Consider the following 10325-nt stretch of genomic DNA (forward strand, 5'->3'; position numbering starts at 1 on the left):
AGGACACCAAGAATCTTAACAAGGTAATAATTCAATGAATTAACAGCAGAGCAGGCTATTCCCTAGCTCTTCATTCAGCCCCCCCTCTCCCACAGCCCATCACTAAAGCAGGACTATACAAGATGATCTAAAAGCTCATAATAGGACACAAACCTACCAGTCCCCCATCCAGTGTCAGTGAAAAACAAAAGACAGAAGCTTTCTCTAGAATTGAGGAAATAGAGAGAACTGGGGCAGGACACACATGCAGGATTGTGTGGCACTCCACTAAGCCTGAGAGAAAGAGCACAGAATCCAGCTGGGTACAGTTATGTCCTCCCAGAAGTCATCTGGGGCAGAGTTTGAGGCCAGTGAAATATGAATTGCTCAGCTTGGGAAGAAGCTAAAATGGTTTTGAGGTCCAGCCCCCAGAGAAACCACAGTCAAAGGGGAAAGAATCAGAAAGTGAACAATAGGGGAAAATAAACAGAAAAGACTAAAATTTCCAAAGCTTTCAGGAAGAATAAAACTCAGTTAAAGACCTTGAGTGTAAATAGATAAATCAACAGCAAATATATATTAATCATAGAAGGGAATGTGGTCTTTCAATCTGCTTAAAAAAAAAAAGTCCAGACTTTTATCAATAAATATTGCAACACAAAGACTAAAAGTAAAGCAACCAAGAATATTCAACAATGATAGAGCTCTCAGTTTTCAGGGACCTTTCTATGAAAGTCCAGAGGCAATTAATGTAAATTAATGGCCTCAAAAGTGAAGGAATCACATAATCAAACACAACCTTCTTGGGAGTCTGCTTTTTGAAGAGTTTGGTGGTGCCGAAGTCTCAAGTCCTAGCATCCTTGCAAAGAGGTCACCATGCAGATATTTGTGAAGACCCTGACAGGCAAGACCATCATCTTGGAGGTGGAACCCAGTGATACTCTTAGAATATAAAGGCCAGAATCCAAGACAAAAATGGCATCCCTCCTGACTAGAAGAGGCTCATTTTTACAGACAAGCAGCTGGAAGATGATTGCACCCTTTGTGACTACAATATCCAGAAAAGATCCATACTCCATCTGGTTCTGAATCTTAGAGATAGTATGTAGGTCTTTGTGAAGACCGTGACAGTCAAGACCATCTCTCTGGAGGTAGAGCCCAGTGACACTACTGAGAACCTAGAGGCTAAAATCTAAGAAAAAGAGGACATTCCTCCTGACCAACAGAGGCTTATCATTGCAGACAAGCAGCTAAAAGATGACTACACCCTGTCTGACTGCGACATCCATAAAGAATCCATTCTCCATCTGGTCCTGCATCTTATGGGTGGCTGTTAATTGTTGACTTAATTATGAAAGCATAAGTTGCCAATGAGAGCATCATTTTGTACTTATGGCTCTTTAAAATATTCATATTAAGTTTTGAGATTACCAGGTTCAGCAACAGCTGAGCCAAATGCTAATAAATGTTTCTGTTGCATATTAGAAAAAAACAGCAAAGGAATCTCTTGTGGTGGGGGTGAGGGTGGGGACTGATAGGCCATAACCAGGAACCTACTGTATGGTCTCTGATTTAGGGATCCTGATTCCCATGGAGATTGGGTGTCCCATGAGATGGGAGAATGATATGGGAAATGAGGTGGAGATTTGGGAACTCGCACTGATGGTAAGAAAGACCAAGGCCTGTGACTTTGGGCAAGTCACAACCCCAATTGCCCTCCAAAAAGCAAAAAAAAAAAAAAAAAGACCAATGCCAGTACTATTAATGCTTTTGGGAGTAGAATTATTCCCTGAGCTGAGGAAGCAAGAGGTGGGCAGCCCTCTCCACCAAGCAATAAGGATGGTTGCAGGATAAATTTAAATAGAAACCTAATGAATTACTGGTGCAATGATTTACAAGGGCGTGGTCTAATGAAGTCAATGCTGAAGTACTCTCTGCAACTGACTTCCATAGGATGGACTTACTTTTATAAGCCTCCAGATGGAGAACATTCCCTGTTCCTTTTCAGGTGGCTGAGCAGGATGCTATCTGCAATTGGTCTCATAAAGATGAATTCTAACTAGAACCAGCTCCTCCAGTGAGGATTTGAAAGGGAGGTGGTTAAAGTTCAAAAGGAAATGAGTTTAATAATTTGGATTTATGTGGCTTCTCTCTGTACTGCATCACCCTATGAACAGCTGCCTCAGGGATTATTAGATCCTACCTTTAGGGTGAATCCCAACTAAAATAGCTTTAGACTAACTATGAGTCTTCTCTACCTCACAACTCTACAACTGGGGGCCTATCAACTATTGAAATTTGAACAGGATGTAGGAACAGTTGTAGCTTGGGCAAATTTTACCATCAGTACAAATGAGCATTCAGGGCATAAACAGAAGTCACAGAACTCAGTGCCTTCAAAGTGGGCAGAAGGCAATAACACCTTCTTCTGAAGAGAACTTTAGTTGTGGCTCCTGAAAGATAGGTTTGAAAAGAAATCAATTTATGTATAACTTTTCTTTGTGGGGGGGGGGGTGATTAAATTACACAGGGAAATGCAGTATGAAGATACCAAGGACTCTTTTGGCCTCACTCAAGTCTGAGTCACCCTCTAAAGTCTCTGCCCCATTTGGATCATCCAGGGAAACTACAGGAAACAGAGCATAGAAAGAAGAGGTATTTGGAACTCAGTATCTTCAAGAGTCTTAACAGCAACCTTATAGTATGTTACTATGGGTAGAGCCAAATGGGAACACTTAGAGTAAGTCAACCATGCCATGTAGCTAACCTATAAAATATCAGGTCATTGGGTGGGGGTAGGATGAAAAATATTTCCTCTCTAGTGATGGATATAAAGGAAACTCAAGTAATTCTCTATACAACTCCCCTTACAACAATACGGTATGGTCAGGTAGATGGTACATGGCAATTTACAGCGGATGGCAGGAAACTAACCAAAGTTGTCATACCCATTGCTGCAGCTGTTACCAGGATCATCAATGTGGTAGACCAGTTACCCAAACCCAGAGTGGTATGTGGTTATCAATCTCTAGATAATGCCTTTTTTTTCTCTATTCTTGTGACTGAGATGATGTGGCAACAGTTTTCTTTCATGTGGGAAGGAGTCCAGTATACCCTTCACTATCCTACCCCAGAGCTACCTGAACTTGACCTCATACTGCCACATCTGGTAGGCAGAATGGGCTGTGATGTGGATATTACCTCAAAAATCCATTTTTCTTTTATTTCAGGAGATGTTTTTGGATATATATTTGAATAAGGGATGGGGGTAGGGGTTAGGAGGAATTTAACTCATCCCAGAACCAATTAGCTATACTCAATCTAGAATCTCCTCTACAAAGTCATTGACATCTGGTCATCATCCATCCTCCACTTAAAGAGACCCAGTGAGGGAATGCTTATTACCCCTTAAGGAAACACATTCCTCTTTGGGATTGTTCTACTTATTAAGGAAAATCTTCCTTATATTGACCCCCGTAAGGTGGCTCATCCTTCCTGTCTTCATCTAAAGCTGAATCCAAATGTAGAACAGACCAGATGCCCTGATTTCTTTAGCTATAGAAAGACACACACACACACACACACACACACACACACATTTCCTAGTTGATTCAGTTCTACCACTAGAGTTTCACTAATGGGCTGAAACTAAACAAGCCTTTGTCAACAGTTTAAGTTCAGCCTGGTACCACCATAGAAACCTTATCAGTTCAATACATCATTTCCTGAAACCAGGTAGTGACTGGGGAAGGGAGAAGGTTTCAGAACCCTGAACCTAGAGGCACTGAAAAATGGGGGAGGGGAACAAGCCCAACCATATTCCATCCTCTCCTTGGGATCATAGGACTTATAGCTAGAAGGAACCTCAGACATAATCTATTCTAACACCTTAAAAATCAAGGAACTTGCCCAGAGTTATATAATCAGTAAGCATCACAGCCCTATAAGATTCATGTGTCCCCACAAGATGAGTCCCCCAAACCAACCCCATCTGCTGCTTCAAATATAAGTGCCTAGAAGGCAGAGATTGCTGTGTTCTGGGTCTTTGTCTTTGCATACCCAGGACCTAGGACATAGAACATCTTACTCCTAGTAGTCACTTAATAAATGTTTGCTGGATTGAATTGATGTCCCAGTCCAGGGTGTGGTTCCATCCTTCATTTCCTTTGTGTAATGTCCTAAATCAATTGCTCTGGCTCTGACTTTAGCAGATCCCTTCCCCTTGCCTCCTAGGAATGTCCAGCCCCCTTTAAAAGAAAGACCTTCTGTCCTAAATATTCTTGTTCCCATCATTCCATCCCCTCCCCAAAGAAAGACTTATTCTGCCCCCACCCCTCAAACAAAGACCTTCTGTTAGCCAGCCAGGCTAAACCCCAAGTCTTCTTATCATGAACAAGAAAAGAAATCCAATAACAAGCTTAAAATCCTGGTCCAACTTCACTCATTTGTTTTTAAATTTTAACAGTTTCGGTTTTATGGATATGTTTTACTTTAATATTACAAAACATTTAGCAATTACTCCCACTTCTTGAGAGGTTTCTTGTAACAAGATAAAACAGTTAAGTAAAGTAAAATTAATAATACAGTGACCTCATCTGAAAGTTCATGTAACAATTCATGTCTGTACCCTCTAATTTTAAAAATAAACAAAAATCTATTTTCTCTCCCTCCCATACTCTACCTCATTAGGGTAAGAAAAAAAAAAGAAAAAAATTTGAACTATATACATATATATATTCAAGCAAAACAAATTTTCCCAATGGTTATATACAAACATGTAGATATGTAGATATCTGTGTATACATAAATATATATAAAGTATATATAATGTGTATAAAAACATGTAATATGTAGATTACATGTATGTATATATGTATTAGGTAGGGATGTGTGTGTGTGTGTGTATGTGTGGTGTTTCATTTTGTTCCCTAAGGTTCATCTTTCTGTAATAGATGGCATTTCATCATCTGTTTTCCAAAATCATGAATGGTCATTATACTGATCATAATTATTACAGCTTTCAAAGTTGCCTGTTTTTACACTGTTGTCATTACATAAATTATTCTTTTGGTTCTATTAATTTCATTCTTCAGTTTATAAAGTCCTCTAAATTGTTCATTTTTAAAATTTTGAAGTTATTATTATTTACTCACTTCACTCTACATCAGTTCATATAAGTCTTTCCATTCTTTCTGAAATCATCCATTTTCTGATTTCTTATAACACAACTGCTCTCCATCACATTCATGTAGCACAACTTATTCAACCATTTCCAAATTGTTGGACATCCTCTTAGTTTCCAGTTTTTGTTTGCCTTTTATTTTTGCCACCAACAAAAAGAACTGCTATAAATATTTTTGTACATAAAGGACCTTTTCTTCCTTCTTTGATCTTTTTTAGGGATAGAACTTTTTTCCCACAGTTCACATTTTTTTATTTCAGCTTTGGGAGGACAGGGAAAAGGGAGAAATCTTGGGGGAGAAGGGACAGAGTGGAGCTGGTGAATAGAGTACAGGAATTTGGGACTGGTAGCCTGTCAAGAGATCTACTAGGAGAAGAGAAGGAGAGGGTCCCCATCTGCAAACAGCTACAATCTGATCCATTTTCTAATTTGCTTCCCCAGATTCTAGGGCATGGAGTTCAGTCACCAAGAGAAGGATGAAATCCTTCTCTGGGACCTCCCTGTAGAATGGAGGATTCTCAAAAGCCATGAGAGCAAACTCTAGTGGGTCCCTACTCAACTGAAAAGTTCCAAGTTTGGGGAAAGGAAAAAAACATGTGTCATCCCAGGACCAGCCTCGTTATTTCAATTTTGCAAGCTTTTAAGAACCTACTCTACGTGCTGGGCACTCTGCTAAGCTCAAGGAATACAAAGACAAAATGAAAAATCATTCCTACCCTCAAGGAGCTTACATTCTACTTGAAGGAGTCAAGTACACAGAAGTTGATAAGCCACTAGAAGATTAATTTTTTCTGACATAGCAGTTCATGAAACTGCCTATGAAGGTATGAAGGATGTGGGAAGTATATTAGTACAAGGACTATCCACATTCAGAAATCAGGATATTGGAGTAAGTTCAAACACATGCACCTGCCCTCTGATTTGGGCTGCCAAGAGAAGTCCACTCAAAATCACAGTCTCTGAGCTGAACCTTAGAGGCCAAAAGACCATGGAATCATAACATGTAGAGCTGCAGGGGACCTTACAATCATCTCACCCACTTTATACATAAACAGTCACTCCCTCCCACAATATCCCCAACAGTGCTTCTCTATTCTACTTGAAGATTTCTAATAACGGACAACTCCCTACTAGAAGAAGCAACTATTACACTTTGGAACAGTTCTAATTGTTGAAAAGCTTTTTTTTTTTAACTCCTCGAGCTAAAATCTATCTCCCTGTCCTGATGGACTTATTTGCTGTCACTGAACTCCAGTGACTGGGGAGGAGCGAGTGAGGCTGATGACTTTGCACAGCTCTGCCTCACTTAAATCCAATTCACTTCCTAGTGCAGAAGTCACCCTCCCAGTGTCATTGGTCCTCTTCCAGAATGAAGGACAAACAACAACAATCTTCTAGTCACTTCTACCCAGTGGTTCATATGCCCCCCCATCTCCCAGGCAGATATTGGATCAGGGCCTCTTACAATGAATGGTCCAGCAGCCTCACTGTGCTGCCCAGGCAGCAACATCAACATTTCCTTGTGGATCCAGAGCTGTGGGGACCACAGGGAACAATGGCTGGAACATGGTCTAAGCTATTAGCTTCCTATGGACATTTTCTAAATTGTCTTCCCTTCTATCTCCCCCAGATTATGATATCCCAGAGGATGGAGCCTGGGCTGACTCCTTTTGTGCTTCCCCCACAGTTTAACACAAGGCAGGGGTCCTATAATCAATCAATAAATCTACAAGCATGTATTAAATACTTACTACGCACCAGACAATGCTAAGGTTGGACACCGCCCCCCCCCCCCAGGACTCTAGAATGCAAATTGGGTGAATTAATGAGAAGCTGCTATGAAGGGAAGAGAAAAGAAGAATGATGGGGAAAGAAAAATGCAGGAAACCGAATCAGCTACATTTTCTGCTAATGTATGGGGAAGTGCTGGACTGAATGTAAAAATGTCCCTGAGCATTCTTACAGAGCATCCTGACTCAGTATGGAAAATGTCTGGTGCTTGGGGGAAGGGGAGTGAAGAAGAATCCTATGCTCCAAAATCATCTGTTGAAGATCCCACCCCTGGCCAACCTACACTGAATTATTCATAAAGGGGCACATAGTCCACAAGATTCTCACCACCCTGGTCTTGTTTAATAGACAGAGCTCTACAGCCAGAGTCATGAGCTACAGGCTAGTCTTGCCTCTACTGCTAACTCACTCACTGTCCAATCTTGGGTAAATCACTACACCTCTCTAGACTTTAATATTCCCCATTTCCAAAGTGGGCATAATAATCCCTAAGAAGCAGCATGTCATAGTTGAGAAAACTGGCCCCTCTCTTGAGAGGACAACATCACTTAGGTTCAAGTTCCACCTCTGACACATTCTGGCTATTTGTGAGTCAGTACTAGGGTCAACTCTATAAGTTGTGGAGTAAATCACAGGTCCAGCCCAAGCTTCCCTGCCCCCTCCCTCTCCCAGAGTTGTTAAGATTCCAATGAGAGAACATAGGAGAAAGCTCTTTGGAAACTGTAAGCAACAATCCTCGCACAGAGGGTGCTGGCTTTTTGAGGGGTAGGAACAGGAGTGGCCTGAGATTTCATTCATACAAAGAACTCCCTGTGAGGAAATATCCTCTCCTATAGCCAATGGGAACCTGCTCTGAAATTTTTAGATTTAATAACCTGGAGCACTTAAAGGGTAGGAGATTTAGCCTGGGTCAAACATCCATTATTCATCAGAGGTGAGAGGAGCAGGCTTTAGGATTCCAAGATCTATTCTCTATCTACCACATCCAACTTTTATTAGTATTGTTAGTAATATTTGAAGAATCAATGACTTCCTTGGTATGGCTGCTCCATGACATATAACAACAATCAAAGATTCTTCCATGGAAGATTCTAACCTAAACACCAAACCTTGCCACCTTACTTACTAGGTCTTCACAAGTTGGCTAACTAGACAACTTTCTAGCTTAAGGATGATAGGCACACAGTCTGCAGTGAGACCTGTGCTGGCTGTCCCTCACAACTAAAAGGTTCTCCCTCTTCACCTTCATTTCTAAAATCTCTGGCTTCCTTCAAGACTTAATTCAAAAGTCATCTTCAGCAAAAAGCCTTTCCTAGTCCCCATTTCTCCTCCTCTCCCCCGCCTTCCCCTCTAATATTATCTTTCATCTTCCCTTTCTAGATCTTTTATATCTATTTATTTACATCTCTCCCATGTAAGCTCATTGAAGGGCAGGGACTGTTATTGTCTTTCTTTGTATTCCTGTTAGTATAGTATCTGGCACAGAGTAAGCACTTAATAAAAGGTCATTGATTTATTAATTGAGTAGTATAAGAGGGGCCTGTTTTATGAAAAGCCCCATAAATAGCAATTAAATCATAGAAACGTGTTATATTGGGATAGGTAACAGAAAAAAAAAGAAAGGAGGAAATGATCTAAGTATGCCTCCTGAATTAAATGACAAAATTTGAAGGAAAACCTTAGAATAATATAAAATACTCCACAAGATCAGAATATTTTAAAATAGCATAAGAGGGTTTTGAAGCATGCTTAGGTCAGCTAAGATGGAGAGATCAGCTTCTAGGAGAAAATACTGTTTTTAGCTAACTCTCCATTTCCCATCAGCAGCTCTGTTAGGTCTGGACTCCAGAGAACATCATGGCCCACCCAGGATAAGCTGATGAGCTGAAATTTCATTATTATGCTTAGTGGGGACTGAACACCTTCTCAGTTCCCTAAGCCTTCTCTCCCCTAGGACTAGAGAGTAGAATACTAAACTCCTCCCCAGACCTTCCTTTATAGAGGGCTGGGACCAGAACTTTCCAGTTCACTATCCACTTTTCCATCAGCACCTCTGCTTGGTTTTGACTCCTGGAAACATTATGTCTGATCTAGAGATATCTCTGGGTGCCTCCCCACTTTCCTACTTCCTTTTGTGTGAAGTCTTTCCTGATCAGATTGTAGCCTTTGTGTGTGTGTGTGTGTGTGTGTGAGAAAAGAGCAACAATATTTTTTTCCTCTAAATTTTAATTCCCCAAATACCACTGTACAGAATGGGGGAACAAGGGAGGCCCAGACTTGAAGTTCCCTCAGTAGACTGTTGCTGTCAAATAGGACAGTGACTTTTCCCCAACCTCCCCCTCAAGAATTGGGAAATGGTAGAAGGTGGTTATGGAGATTGGGAAGAGGATTTGAGTTGGACAAGGGAAGAGTGCTTTCAGGTGGAGAGCTACCCTTAAGAGGGAAAGGGGGCTCAGAAGCTCAGAGCTGGAACTGCACAGGGCATGGGGCAAGGCACGAGAGCCAGGATTGCTGCGACCAAGGAGTAAGGGGAAGGGCACGGAAGGGGCCTATCTCCCAGCCCTTTAACTGATGATCTGCCGGGGCCGCCCATAGCCCATCATGCCAGCCTGGGAGACTCCCCTATTGCTGCCCATCTGTAGGCCAATGACATGCTTGCCCTCCTGGAGCTGGCTATCTGTGAATTCCCTCTTGTGATCCTGGGCTTTCTTCATGAACCAGTTGGGATCTCCACGGTAGTGGCCATAATTCTTGGTCACTGCCAGGCTTCCTAGTGCCATAAGAGTTCTCTGCACAGCTGCCAGGTCTTCACTTTCAAAGAGGTCAACAGCCTGGAACATGTCAGTCTTGGTGACCCCATAATCCTCAGCTGCCTTCAGGAACTGAGCCACCTGTTCCATCTGCTTGAAGACCATGGTGGGTGGGTTCTCTGGTACCTTCACTGGCTTGGAACCATCAGGGTGCAGGCTATTTACCAGCTTGCTCAGTATCACACCATTCTTTAGCCAGACTTGGAAGCCCAGGTGCCCTTGATCAGGACGGCCCACATCAGATCCACACTGCACAATGATCCACTCCACCAGCCTTCCTCCAGCTCATCATCAGATTTCTTCTCGATTTTAGACTGCACTTCCCGGCTCATGCCGTAGGAGGAGCCCTTGTTTGCCATGCTGGGTGAGAGCAATGTCTTCTACATACCGGGGTAGTTACTGCCAGAGGGAGAGCAGATTGTAGGTTTTTGAGGGCAAGGACTGTCTTTCTTTCATTATTTGTATCCCCAGTGGCTTAATATAGTTCCTGGCACATAGTAGTTGCTTAATAAATATTTATCAGTTTTAACTGAATTGAATTATTCCCCTACTGCATGAGGAGT

General features: G+C 41.8%; 1 pseudogene; it reads right to left on the bottom strand.

Moving 5' to 3' along the window:
* Nucleotides 1-9436: 9436 nt before the first annotated feature.
* Nucleotides 9437-10121, bottom strand: LOC138173672 (transgelin pseudogene; annotated as a pseudogene).
* Between the last annotated feature and the right edge of the window lie 204 nt (nucleotides 10122-10325).

This window comes from Petaurus breviceps, unplaced genomic scaffold, assembly GCF_028583685.1.
Source record: "Petaurus breviceps papuanus isolate PSGF00001 unplaced genomic scaffold, PetGlider_PUasm1.0 64, whole genome shotgun sequence".
Classification (NCBI taxonomy): Eukaryota; Metazoa; Chordata; class Mammalia; order Diprotodontia; family Petauridae; genus Petaurus; species Petaurus breviceps.